At 37.0% G+C, this 14,220-nt stretch overlaps 2 long non-coding RNA genes across 2 annotated transcripts in view; one reads left to right on the top strand and one right to left on the bottom strand.

Annotated features, from left to right (window-relative positions):
- LOC135363918 (uncharacterized) overlaps positions 1-3,404 on the top strand; it is a 26,089-nt gene extending 22,685 nt beyond the window's left edge. The window contains exon 4 of the long non-coding RNA XR_010410285.1: positions 1,111-3,404. This is a non-coding gene — a long non-coding RNA (uncharacterized LOC135363918). The remainder of the gene's footprint in view (positions 1-1,110) is intronic.
- The window catches only part of LOC123838882 (uncharacterized), a 19,806-nt gene extending 5,586 nt beyond the window's left edge, over positions 1-14,220 (bottom strand). Inside the window, exon 1 of the long non-coding RNA XR_010410286.1 lies at positions 13,980-14,220. This is a non-coding gene — a long non-coding RNA (uncharacterized LOC123838882). The remainder of the gene's footprint in view (positions 1-13,979) is intronic.

The following is a 14,220-nucleotide window of genomic DNA, read 5'->3' as shown; positions in this document are numbered from 1 at the left end:
CCAAATGGTTGTTTTTGTTGTTGCTGCAGCTGTCTTTTTTTTTTTTTACTTTACTCTCCAAACTGTGAAATAATTACTACTGTGTTTATACAGATTTAACAGTGAGTTAAATAATCAGTCTGCAGAATTAGAGATAGACTCAACACATTGGACTTGGCAAATTGCTTTTTGACTATTTTTCTATAACTGTTAAATCTGCATTATATATTTAACATGAAAGGCTTAAATGTGTATTTGTGAGTCAACGTAAAATATGTCCATTGTGGAAGACAGAAAATGTCCATGTCCTAAAGCCCCCAGAACTAGTGAATATGTTAGGTTATGTGCCAAAGGGGAATTAAGGTAGCCCAGATAGAATTAAGGTTGCTAATTAGTTGACCTTGAATTGGGGAGATTATCCAGATGGGCCTAAAATAATCACAAGAGTCCTTATCTGGGGAAAAGGGAGAGAGAAGACAATATCAGAGTGATTCAATATCAGAAAGACTCAATTGACAATTGCTGGTTTTGGAGATGGAAGGGAGCCCTGAGCTCAGGAATGTTGGCAGCCACTAAAAGCTGGGGGTTGGGGGGCCAGGGGGACAAAAACAAAAACAAAAATGGATTTTTCCTATCATCTCCAGAAGGTAATACAGCTCTGCTGACATCTTGTTTTTAGCCCAGTAAGACCCATTTCAGATATCCCTCCTCCAGAGCTATAAGATAATACATCTGCGTTGTTTTAAGCCACTAAGTTTGTGGTCATTTGTTACAGCAGCAACAGGAAACTAACACAGCTAGTATTCTGAAACAAAATGTTTATCAGTATGAAAGTCTGGGTGTGTTGACTAACAAAGATATTTATATTTTAGATACTGACAAAAATATCACGGATTCCCAAAGGAAGTTTCAGTGCATTTAAATGCCCCTAAAGACTAAAACAAAAAACAAAAATGGAAGGAGGTGACTGGGGGTAGATGAAACAGGAATGTAGACCATTGAAAATTGTTGAATGGTTGGTGATGGGTTCGTGGGATTCATTATACCATCCTGTCTGTTTTTCTGAATGTTGGAAAATGTCCATAACAAAGTTTAAAAACATTTTAAGCTCCTTAATTAATTCTTTTTCAGAAGGAACACTTCAAGCAAAGCCACTACTATATAAATAAATTCTCTGCATTTTTTTCTCCTCGAAAGAAATCTAAAGACAAAAATCTAAACCTTTCCTCTTACAATTTAATCTGAAGCCTTTGGCACTGGTATATTTCCACTGGAGATTATTAATACCATATTTTCATAGCAGATGATTTGCTTTCTGCCTGAGTCTGAAATACAACCTCTCTGTGCCCACTCACAGAGAATTATGTGAACATTTTTGGTTCTACTAATCATAAAGAAATGCTCCTACTAACTGAATTTTCTGAAAAAGAAATAAAGAAATCAGCACAATTTACAATGGCATCAAAAACAATAAAATACTTAGGAATAAGTTTAATCAAGGAGGTGAAAGATCTCTTCTCTGAAAACTACAAGACATTGAAGGAAGAAATCAAAAAAGACACAAATAAATGGAAGGGCATCTTGTGTTCACAGGTTGGAAGAATTAACATTGCTAAAATGTGAATATTACTAAAGCTATCTGTAGTTTCAATGCAATCCCTATCAAGATTGCAATGGCATTTTCACAGAAGTAATAAGCACTCCTAAAATTTATATGGACCAACAAAAGGCCCCAAAGAGCCAAAAAAGTACTGAGAAAGAAGAACCAATCAGGAGGTATCACACTCCCTGATTTCAAGCTACACTAGAAAGTTATAGTAATGAAAATAGTATGGTGCTAGCATAAAAACAGACAGCCCAATGGAACAGAAGAAAGAGCCCAGAAATAAACCCAAGCATATACAGTCAAGCAATATTTGACAAAGGAGTCAAGAACACTCAATGGAGAAAAATAATCTTTTCAATTAACAGTACTGGGAAAACTGGATATTCATATGTAAAAGAATGAAACTGTACCCCTATCTTACACCACTCGCAAAAATTAATTTGAGATGGATTAAGCACTTAAATTTAAGACTAGAAATAAACTCCTAGAAGAAAACATAGAAATAAACCTCCTTGACATGTTCTTGGTAAGGATTTGGATAGGACACTTAAAGCACAGGCAACAAAAATAAACAAGTGGGTTAATGTCGAACTAAAAAGCTTCTGCAGAAACCGTAATAAAGTGAAAAAACAATTTGTGGAATGGGAAGAAATATTAGCAAATCATATATATAAGGAGTTATTGCCCAAAATATACAAAGAATTTATGCAACTCAATAGTAAAGAAACAATAACCTAATTAAAAAATGGGTAAATGATCTGAACAGACATTTTTCCAAAGAAGACATGCAAAAGGCCAACAAGTACACAAAAAGATGCTCAACATCACTAGCCAGTTGGGAACTGCAAATTAAAACCACAATGAGATACCACCTCATACCCGTCAGAATGGCCACCATCAAAAAGACAAGAAATAACAAATGCTGGCGTGGAAGTAAAGAAAAGGAAACCTCTGTGCACTGTTGGTGGGATTATAAGTTGGTGCAGCCACTATGGAAAACAGTATGGAAGATCCTCAAAAAATTAAAAATAGAACTGTCATATGATCCAGCAATTCCATTTCTGGAAAAAACATCCAAAGGGAATGAAAACACTAATTCAAAAAGTTACCTGCACCCCCATGTTCATAGCAGCATTATTACAATAGCCAAGACATCGAAACAATCTAACTGTTCATTGACGGATGAATGGATAAAGTTGTGGCATATATGTATATATTACAGAATATTATTTGGCCATAAAAAAAGAGGGAATCCTACCATTTGCAAGAACATGGATGGACCTTGAGGACATTATGCTAAGTGAAATAAGTCAGACAAATTCAAATACTGTATGATCTCACTTGTATGTGGAATCTTAAAAACAAACAAACAAACAAAAAACCTCATAGAAAATGAGATTAGACTTGTAACCAGAGGTGAAGTGTGGAGGGAGGGGGAATTGGAGGAAGTGATCAAAAGGTACAAACTTCCAGTTATAAGGTGAATAAACATTAGGGGCATAATGTACAACATGATGACTGTAGTTAACATTGCTGTGTGATATATAGGAAGTTGTTAAGTGAGTAAATCCTATGAGTTATCACAATTTTTTTTTTCTTTTCTTTTTATCTATATGCGACAGTGAATACGAGCTGAACCTATTGTGGTCATCATTTCACAATGTATGTAAGTCAAAGCATCATGCTGTACACCTTAAACATACACAGTGATGTATGTCAATTACTTCTCAATAAAATTGGAAAAGAAAAAAGGAAAATGCTCCCAGTGATAAACTGGTGAATCCAGAATAAATGTCTTCTGCCCATTTTTTTAACTGGATTATTTGTTTTCTGGGTGTTGAGTTGTATAATTTCTTTAGATATTTTGGATACTAACCCTTTATTGGATATGTCATTTTTCAAATATCTTCTCCCAGTCCAAAAGTTGTTTTTTTAGTTTTGATGATTGTTTCCTTTGCTGTGCAGAAGCTTTTTATTTTGATGAAATCCCAATAGATTATTTTTTCTTTTGTTTCCCTTGACTCAGGAGACATATCTAGTAAGAAGTTGCTACAGCTGATGTCAGAGAGGTTGCTGCCCATGTTCTTCTCTAGGATTTTGATGGTCTCACATTTAGGTCTTTAATCCATTTTGAAATTATTTTTGTGTATGGTGTAAGTGGTCCAGTTTCATTTTTTTTGCATGTGGCTGTCCAGTTTTCAAAAAACAATAAATAATCATATTGTTTCACACAGAGATTTTTGCCTAGAAGCAGACCTCCTTGTGGATCAACTAGAAGAATTAGCTTAGTCCATTGTAATAAAAAAAGAAATAAGAAAAGAAAAAAGTCTAGGATTATTTTTGGTGCCAGTATAATTGTAACTGAGGTTCCTAGTGCCTACATGATTTTAGTATCTATTGTATACTTTTTCCATCTCTGCTCTCTCTTGATTTTTCCTTTTCTTATGTCAATTAGCAGCAGTATTTTTCTGAGGAAGCAGGGCATCACTTTAAACAGTTGACATCTAACATCCTTATGGAAGTCACGTTTCCATGTCTTGAATTCATGTATTGTGTGGAAAGTAATTCATAGATTCTATGATTCTTGGCCATTATGTATACATATTCCCTTAAAATAAGTTTCTGTTCTTACAGACTTAGAAATTACGATCAACATTAAGAACCATGACATAAGTTTTATCTTCCAGTTCCCAGAAAATAGGAGACCTAAGATCCGTTCAGTATTTAAATAAGTCCAGGAAAGTTGTTTTTGTTTTGTTTTGTTTTGTTTTTACAAATGCAATAGTTACTCGTTTATCTTTTTAACACCACCACTACCACCCCCACTGAGAAACGTTTCCCTACATTTGACCTATGCAGTGTGAGAAGTTGGCCTCTGGTTCTCTTTGCTGGAGAAGGAAAACAGCTGGTAACCATTATGTATATTATACACCTTCAAACACTGCAAGACTGTTATTTAGTTACCTTTCTTCTCTCCTCCAAGATAAGCAATCCCAACATCTTTAACTCTTTCTTCTAAGTTCCATTTTCCAATCCTCTCATCAACATTCATAGTCTCTTCTGAATCCTCTCCAAATTTCAGAGTTCTCCTAAGATGTGGAACCCAAACTGGAGAGGGCTTTCTTGTAAAAATCTGACCCGTGTTGAGTAAGAGAAAGTACCATCTATTTATCCATCTGTCTATTTCAAGTTAAGTGATCAAGGAGGGACTACACCATAAGATCATAGATGTTGGGTGTATTTTGGTGCTAAAGTAGCATGAACATCAAACGCATGTTTTGTTTTTGCTTTAAGTTCTTGGCTTCAACAAGAAGGGACTTAAAGGGGACCTTAAGACACATCTAAAGTTAAATAGCAGACAACCTTTGGTCTAAATCAAAGGCAGAAGAATTCTGCTGACTCAGAATCATTACCTTTGAAACCACTTGTCTTACATGGTTAAGTGTTGATCACCAAATAGGAGGGTGTGAATGTGTGTGAATGTGTGTGTATGTGTGTGTGTGTGAGAGAGAGAGAGAGATTCAGTTATTTCTCATCACATATCTTTTTGCCAATCTTAAAATGCAGATAATTGCTTTATGGAAACTTAGCAGTTTTATTTGCTTTGTTTCATGAAAGAAGCCAAATTGCCTAATGACACCGAGTGAAATTTCCCATATTTTAAAGTAGAAATCTTATCCCATTTCCCTTTTGTCTTTCCTACTCATTTACTTTGTTCTCCCCTTTGTATCCCTTTATTTTCCCTGTTCTGCTTCTTTTCTTTCACTCCTTGTATCTTATATCTACATACATCTTTTGAATGGAGCAGGAAAAAAATTAGTAAAAATGGGGGGGCGATTTAATCAAGGACAGAAGAGTCACCACTGTTCACATTTGAGAACATCAAATAGGAACGATGGTATTAGGTACACACAACTTCCAAAACGTGAAGGTGTAGAGAAGCCAGGAAAGAAAGTTATCGAGTGATCAGGAAGATGTCACGACACCTCAGACTTCAACAGTTCAAAATTTGAGAAGCTTTTATTTCTAAGATCAGTTGTGAGTTGTATTTCATCAAAAATATAGAGTTTGGAATAAAGTCATCCGTTTTTATGATTCTCTCCACAGCCTAGGGGAGAAAACTCTCCCAGACCCTGCACTTCAAAAAGAAGCTCTGTTTATTCGTGTGGCTAAAGTGAGAACTAAGCCCTTAAGTCAGAGGACTAGAGACAGGCACCGCAGCTCTGACAGACCCCTGGCAAGCTGGCATCTTCACAGCCAACCTGCTTGGTAAATTGCTGTCTGAAAATATTATGTCTTGAGTGTAGGAATTCTCCAGGTGGAGTGTGTGTGGTGTTATCAGACAAAAATCTCTGTGTACCTGGACATGGTGTCCAAGTCTCTTCGAACCCCAGGTTTCGCACCGAGTTGTGTCAACATATGACTCAGAAAAGGCGGAAAGGGAAAAACAGGCACAAAGAAGGCAAAGCTTAGGAGAAAAGAGCAAATAAAAACATAAGCCAAAGTAAGCCAGCTTGGTTCTGAGGAGAACTGCGAATACTTTTGTTGCTGTTTTTAAACCAGTCAAAGGTAAAAGAGAAAGATGAAGCGATGTCTTCTCGTGAGGAGACCTCTCTGTTCATCTCAGGGGAACAAGGAGATAATCAGAAAATGTATCCAATTTAGAAAGAGAATTAACACTGCCTTTCATAATCCAAGCCATTGCCAGAAAACACCAATTATTTATATCCTAGTCTCTCAGCTTCAACAGGGACTTATGTTGAGTTTCCTGAACAGTTTATAAATACAGTTCACTCATTGTTTTTAGAAAATAATCTTGTGAGGCAAATCAGACGGTGTCTTTAGGGATAAATTAGACGTTGGTCTCTCACATAACTGAACCTCAGTGAAAAACAGTGACCTCAAATCGTAGGGATTGATACTTGCCTCAAATATCTTCGTGGTTAATTCTAGTCTCAAAGTATACTCACTTGAAATGAACATATCTGTATTATTAAAAATGCTTTTGTGATATAAGGAAGTTTTTATTTCTCTTACTGTGTGCTCAAATTATCTCCACCAGAGTGGGGCCTGGGTGGCTCAGTCGGTTAAGCATCTGACTTTTGATTTCAGCTCAGGTCAGGATCTCAGGGTCATGGGACTGAGCCCTGCATCCAGCTCCACATTCAGCGGGGAGTCTGCTTGAGATTCTCTCTCCCCCTGCCCCACCCCCCTGCGTACATGTGTGCGCGCGCGCGTGCGCTCCCTCTCAAATAAATAAATCAATCTGAAAACAAAGAATTATCACCACCAGGAAATGCTAACTGAAAGAAAAAAACAATCTTAATTTCCTTTCCAGTATACAACAGCAATGAAATTTCAGTAAAAATGCAGTCATTTCTGTTTCCTTGTAAATAAAGGCTATGAACCTGCTGGTCAGAGACTGAATCTAAAGTGAATTTTTTGTATAGTGCATAACTTACCGTGTATACTCAATAAAGCTATCAGCACACCTAAAGAGTGAATAAAACCTGAGTTAGACTCCTGGAAATAGGAGAGTGTGGTAAAAAACACCTAGAGAATTTGACCCATTTTACCAGACAATCCAGAAAATCCAATGTTCTCTGCTTTAATATAATGTGGAGTGGTTGATCAAATAACCCCAAACACATATAACAAAATCCTACCTCCCGATTCCCCTGGCTCTGCAGATGTAACCAACTATATAAATACAATGATTTAAACAGGAGGAAAAGAAGTCTGAACAGGGATGGTGAGATGGCAGTTGTCATTCAGTTAGGCATGACCAACTTAAGCATTTAATCAAGAGTTTTAAATTTTAATTGGAAACTAACAAGACATTTTCATAGATTTTTGTCTTTTAAATATAAAAACTAATGTTTTTCATGTTCTTTTATACATTTGATACAATTTTCCTAAACATGTCACATATGCTTCTAGTGACATTTTCTGCTCTGAAAAAGGGTAATGAAAAGTTAATGATTGTGAAATGCTAATGATCCACGAGGTCATATGTAATAAAATCTGTGTCGTTCAATCTGATAAACTGAGAAGGGCAATGAATGTGACTTTTCTAATTTTAAGTAGAGTATTATAGAATAAAACGAGTGTTGATCCCATTTCTTCTTCAGGACTTTTATTCTAGACATATTTTCCTTAAATAACATGGAAACAAAGGGTGTCCATGAACTACGTGAACACAGATTCTAATGGGCTGGAGAATCTTTCTGAGACTTCTCAGTTGCAAGCTGTGTTTTGTTTTGAGTAGTCATTGCCTTGCAGTAGACCTTCTGGGTTTTGCTGTTTCTTTGTTTGTTTTTTAATTGCTATGCCACATTTTTCAGAACTTGAAGATGGGTGGTATTAAATAACAAAATTCAACCAAGTAAATTTGAAGATATAATTGGTGCTTTTGAATGATCCATGAATCGGATAGCACCCTATCTAGCAACTAGAGAGGCATTCCAAGGAGTTATACAAAATGGAAGTTTGTTATAGAAGGACAGTGCGGGCAGAGCACCTGGGTGGCTTAGTTGGTTCAACCCTTGATTTTGGCTCAGGTCATGACCTCAGGGTCGGGAGACCGGGCGCCACATTGGGCTCTGCACTGGGCGTGGAGCCTGCTTAAGATTCTCTCTCTCCCTCTCCCCCAACCCCTGACCACTCGCCCACCCACACATGCTCTTTCTCACTAAAAAGGGAAAGAAAGAAAGAAAGAAAGAAAGAAAGAAAGAAAGAAAGAAAGAAAGAAAGAAAGAAAGAAAGAAAGAAAGAAAGAAAGAAAGAAAGAAAGAAAGAAAGAAAGAAAGAAAGAAAGAAAGAAAGGCAATGGGGGCAAGAAAGTTATTAGGAAAACAAAAACATTGTCCCAGGGCTTTCTATGGGGAAAAGCCAGGGGTCTTACCATGCAGATGACCTCATCTTCCTTTGGGTGATGGAGAGGGGCCATGTAGCAGACTCATTGGTGCTGACTGAAAAATTCCAGACTGACCAGTTAAGACTACATTTCTGGAGGAACTTAAAACTGCAGTTAGATTATGTATTAAGCACCGGTTTGGGAACTCAGGCTAAGTGACCCTATTTTGGGTCTGTGTGGGGTTTTTTCGGTTGTTTTTAACAGAGGTTTGAAGCCAGTGTGTGCAAATAAAGAAAAGAAAAAGAAAAATGGCCAACAGGCAATGTAAATCCATCCTCAATGCTACGAAATAGTAAGCAAATGTTATCTCCACTCTGGGAGCTAAGCAGATCCTGTGTTTAAAGAAAGAATTTCTGTCAGTGTACCTGCTCTCCTGTATCCACATTGAGAAAGACTTTCGTCATGTAGCAAATGAAAATAAAAGACCAAAAATGGAGTTACATTGCATAGTTCCTAGCTACTTGTAGAGTCTCAATCAATGTTTCTTGGATGGATGGATGGATAGGTAGATGAGAGAAAAGGAGGGAGGGAGAGAGAGAGAGAGAAGAAGAAGAAGGAAGGAAAGAAACAAAAGATTGCCATCACCTCAACAGTTAGGGAGTCAACATTTTCAATACTAATCAGAATATATGCTGTCCTCTGGACATCAATGGATGAAGTTAGACGAAGGGGCACTTGTACTTATCCAACATCCTCTCTCTCTCTCTACTTCTCTGCTCCCAAATAAGAAGAGGTCTGATGTGGATGAGTTATGGATAAGGACAATTTGGAAACAATACAACTATTGAAAGAGCACAGGCAATAGAGGGCTTGAGGTTCAAGAATTTGGGTCTCAGACATTTCTACCTCTTCATCTCTTTCTACCAAAAATTTGATTTAAATTTAGATTTCTTGGGGTGCCTGGGTGGCTCAGTAGGTTAAACATCTGACTCTTGATTTCAGCTCAGATCATCATCTCAGGATTATGAGATTGAGCCTTGCATTGGGCCCTGCACTGCACATGAAACCTGCTTAGGACTTTCTCTTTCCCTCTGCCCTGCCCCCCTCCCTCTCTAAAAAAAATAAAATAAAATAAAAAGTAAAATAAAGTTATATTTCTTAATACTCTATTTTCTTAAACAATATTCGATGAATTTGTGAGATAATCAATGTAGTTCTCAATGCTATTTAGATATTTAAATTTCATCAGTTCAAAGAACTGTTCATATTGCATGGATTTCTTATCATGGTGTACATAGTGAAATTTTGCAGTGGTAACTCTTGTCTGAACCAAAATCAACCTTTTGATGTCAAAGAAAGTACTTTAGACAGTATTAATTCATGTCATAGAAATTAAAAGAATAGCTCCTTTTAAAACTCTGAGGCCTTCTTAATTATGTATTTTTCTCTTATAATACGTAGTTCCTAGAGAAAAATTGGAAAATATAGAAAAATGTAAAGAAATAGAAACTATTTGTTAGATTTACTCTCAGAGATGAGGAAGGCAATGTTAGAAGTTCCTTTTCTTCCTCTTGAGAATACAGTTCCCAAAACTTTGGGTACGTAGGTGGGGTCATATGACTGAGTTCTGGCCGATGATGTGTGGACAGAGTGATGTGTCTCAATTTCAGGTCCTACCTCGGACACCACCTTCCTTGACATGCCTAATGAATGTATTTTCTCTAGAAGATAGGTACAGCTTGGATCTTCATATAATTGCATGGAGAAGAGTTGGTCTGCATTGTACTATACATTGTACTATGACATAACAAGAAATAAACTTCCATCATTAATCAACAGAGACTTGGGGGGTTGTTTATTATAGCAGGTAGCCCACTCTGATTAATATAGGTAATCACTAACATTCAGCACTTTTTTCAAGTCCCTTTTCTTTTTTTTTTCTTTTTTTTAAAGATTTTATTTATTTATTTGACAGAGAGAGACACAGCAAGAGAGGGAACACAAGCAGGGGGAGTGGGAGAGGGAGAAGCAGGCTTCCCGCAGAGCAGGGAGCCCGATGCGGGACTCGATCCCAAGACCCTGGGATCATGACCTGAGCTGAAGGCAGTCGCTTAACAACTGAGCCACCCAGGCACCCTCAAGTCCCTTTTCTATGTGTATATTCAATACAATTGTAATCATATGAAAGTATGCCCTTGTATTCTGACTTTTTTTTAATTTAACATTATGTCATAGGAATTTCTATTTTATTATAAATACTTTATAAGTGTAACTTTTAATGACTACATAGTATTCTGTTGTATATATATATCATAATTTATATAACTAAAACCTATTTTTGGGTGATTGAGATCTATCTAGTTTTTCACTATAACTATATGATGAACACATTTGTGCATAAATTTGTATATACATATCATATTATGTTCCTTAAGTAGATTTTTAGAAACAGAATCACTGGGTGAATATTTTAAGTATCAGTTCAGATGTATATTGACAAACTGTTTTCCCTAAAATTTGCATTCCCATCATAGGTGCTATGGGAATAGCTGTCATATCTTCACCAGGCCCAAGAATTATTATAATGCATAGAAATAGCATACGCTGACAACAGGGTTAACAGACTATATGGAAAGTAAGTTCCACAATATCTGCTGGGTTTTATAGATTATCTACTTTTTAAATTAGCGAAGCCATAGACTCACTGTGTTCACCAATTCCAGCATGGGAAGGACAGAATCTTCAAAATAGGAGACCACCTCAACAGCATAAACTGTTCAAAATCTATTAGAATGAGGGCAAAGGACTGAGAGATAATATTTGAATAGGGCTCTGAGGAATATATTGGGAGCCTGCCATTCAGACAAGAGGGCAAAGGACATTACAGATGGAGAACTAAATATGCAAATATGTGGAACCATAAATGAGAGGCCGGATGTGGAAAAGAGCAAGCCCATCTGTATTTTCAGAATGTGGGATGATGGCACAGAAGCTAGGACGGAGAAGAAGCTGTAGTCTGTGAAGGGCTATGCACACCAGGCTAAGGAGGCTGAGATTTATTCTGTGACTAGGAGAAGAGAGATATGTGAATAACTGAGTTGATTTTTAAGAAAACAAAATGACTTTGTATTATGTCCAAGCCACTTGATAGACATTATTGTTTTTGATTATGAAAACAAATCCACAAGGTAAGTTCTAGTATCATATTTACAAGATATGTCAAAATTGAGGTCAGCATCAAGTCACTTACATGGAAGAGCTGAGATTTGAACATAGGTCTTTCTGGCTTCAAGCCTGTGATCTTCTCATTGTATTATGTTGCCTTCTACACTGTGACAATGTAGAGGATAAATTGGAAATAAAACGTGGTAGAAGCAAGGAGATACATTGTTCAGGGAAGAGAAAATGAGATCTTTAATTATCTGTAGAATAAAGCGGGGTTCAAAAAGCCTAGACCAAAGGAAAGACATTTTTAAGAAAAGGGGACTAGATTTAACTTGGCAGGTCAGGGGCCTTCTCAAGACACTTCCACTAGAGAGGTGGAAGATAGGGTGGGGGTTAAGGGGTCGGAGCTAGATTGTGGTGGCTTGCAGCATAAATGAGAGGTGATATTATAAGAATGGTTTAAAGGTATGGTTGAGACCCTTCTGTAATATTTTCTGCTAAAGCCCTTTCACACCACTGCTACGGCTACTCATCATAATTCTTCAAGGTTATAATAATCCAACAATTGGTATTGCCAGAAACAGTATTATAGTTCTAGACATCTTTCCAGTTGTCAACAAAATATACTGGAGGGAAGAAACTCTCTCATAATATTATGAATTAATTTCCAAGATATTCAATACCCTAGGGAAGTCCCAGCTTCAACAAGATGGTAACAGAATTCTCATGACATCTCTGAAAAATTGCACTAAAAAGTGTGCCATTCTATCTACATTCAGCCTCTGCAATAATTTACTCCAAGTCAGAAATGAACCTTCTGTTTTAAAGAAAAATATAGAGGAGATATTTGAGGTTCTAGTCAACTAAATTACCATTGAATACATTGTGTATACTATGGACTAATCTAATTATACTGTTACTAATGCTTTATGTTAAACTCTATAGAGACTATACAAGGACTTTGAAGAAAGACCTTAAGAAGACCCCAAATGTAGTGTGTCCACTGGCCTACATTACTTTGCAAACCTACATTACTGTGTTTGCAAAAATTGGCCTTGTCTAGGGCTATCAATAGCTTATCATTAATGGCATGACTGTAGATGCCCAAGCAATCAATGATTCAGAAATAGTTTCAGTTATATCATTTAGACTTTCTGTTATCCTTCAAATTCTTGAATTTTCTAGAATTCTAGAATGTCTCTCAGACTTCTTACAAAGTTCTACATGTGTGTATCAGTAAGGGTCCAGTCAGAAAACAGAAATTACTCTAGATGTTTCTAAAAGAGGAGTTTAACACAGAAAATTTGTTACACTGGTAATGTAAGATCTGAGAAAGAAAGCAGAGGATGGTGAAAAAACCAGAGATTAGCAAAAGTAGAGGTAGGAGGAAGGGAGAAGTCAATGTTAGTAAAGTTCCAAAGCAAAGGCCCCAATGCCAAGTGGAAGCATGGAAGACAACTCAATGGGAGCTGGAGCCACAGCGGGGACATACCCCGTTAGAGATATTGCTCAGATGAAAGAAAGAGAAGTATCTTATTTTCTCCCTTCCTCTTGATCTGCAGTCTCTCACCTGTGCCTCTTATTGGCCAAACCTATCCAAATGCCAGGGTGCTAAGGAACCTGGGAAATGGTGCTTCTTCAACACAGAGGTCAAGGAATGTATCTGAGAGCAAAATGGACACATGGCCACCAAAAGGTGCTAATACTTAAACAACATGTTAATCATGGGCACAATAAGAAAGCTGAATTCCACAGAAAAACGTAGAAATATGTTGAGAAGAATAATCTTGGCTTCACAAAAAGTTTCCCATAAGTACTGATAATGGTAAAATACTAATGTTTCTTCAAGGATGGAAAAAGTGCCAATAATCTCATAGAAGGACATAGTGGGCATCCACATAATGAGGGAAGTTTTGGAACAAGAACTTCCACTGACACCTTCTTGGATTACTCTATCCCTGCTCTCAGCACTTAGCCAACTGAGACAAGTACATGGGGCTCTGTGCTTTCTCTGACGTTTCTTCCTCAAAAGTCTGCCATTGCTGGGTCACTTCACTACTTATTGGAAATACTACTCTGTGGAGTCGGTCTCAGAAAAATGTTACCTTCTGGGATGTTATATCATCATTCATTTCCCAGTCAGAATCAGTTTCTTATGTTGAGAATAAACCAGAACTCCCCACCAATGATTATTCAGCTTATGGTGAGAGAGCTATACACAGTCCAAACACTAATGGCGGCTGTCCCTGAGAAATGCTTCAAAGAATATTATCCACATTATGAGTTCTTTTGGAAGTCAAAAACCTCCCCACTCCTCAATTTTCACCAACATAATACAAACATAATTGGAAACTCTTAACTGCAGGCTTTTACCTTAATTACCATGATCACGATCTAAACAGCACCAAAGCCACGAACTCGGTGGTCACTGTGTGTTTTCTGCTTGCCTAGAATGTAATGGAAAGAATCATACATAATCTTGATGTCCAGAGCTGACTCTCATAGAAATTCCTGAAGAGACTGTGATACTTCCAGAAGAAGTGTTGATGTTAAAAAATGTGCTTGAAACATATCTTCCATGTGGACAAATTATATGATTAACTGCCCAGAACCC

The sequence above is a fragment of the Mirounga angustirostris genome, unplaced genomic scaffold (assembly GCF_029215605.1).
Source record: "Mirounga angustirostris isolate CCGP_5_RB_7025 unplaced genomic scaffold, mMirAng1.0.hap1 SCAF_3, whole genome shotgun sequence".
NCBI lineage: Eukaryota > Metazoa > Chordata > Mammalia > Carnivora > Phocidae > Mirounga > Mirounga angustirostris.
Note: the sequence above shows the minus strand (reverse complement) of the source record. Positions and strands in the feature narration are given on the sequence as shown.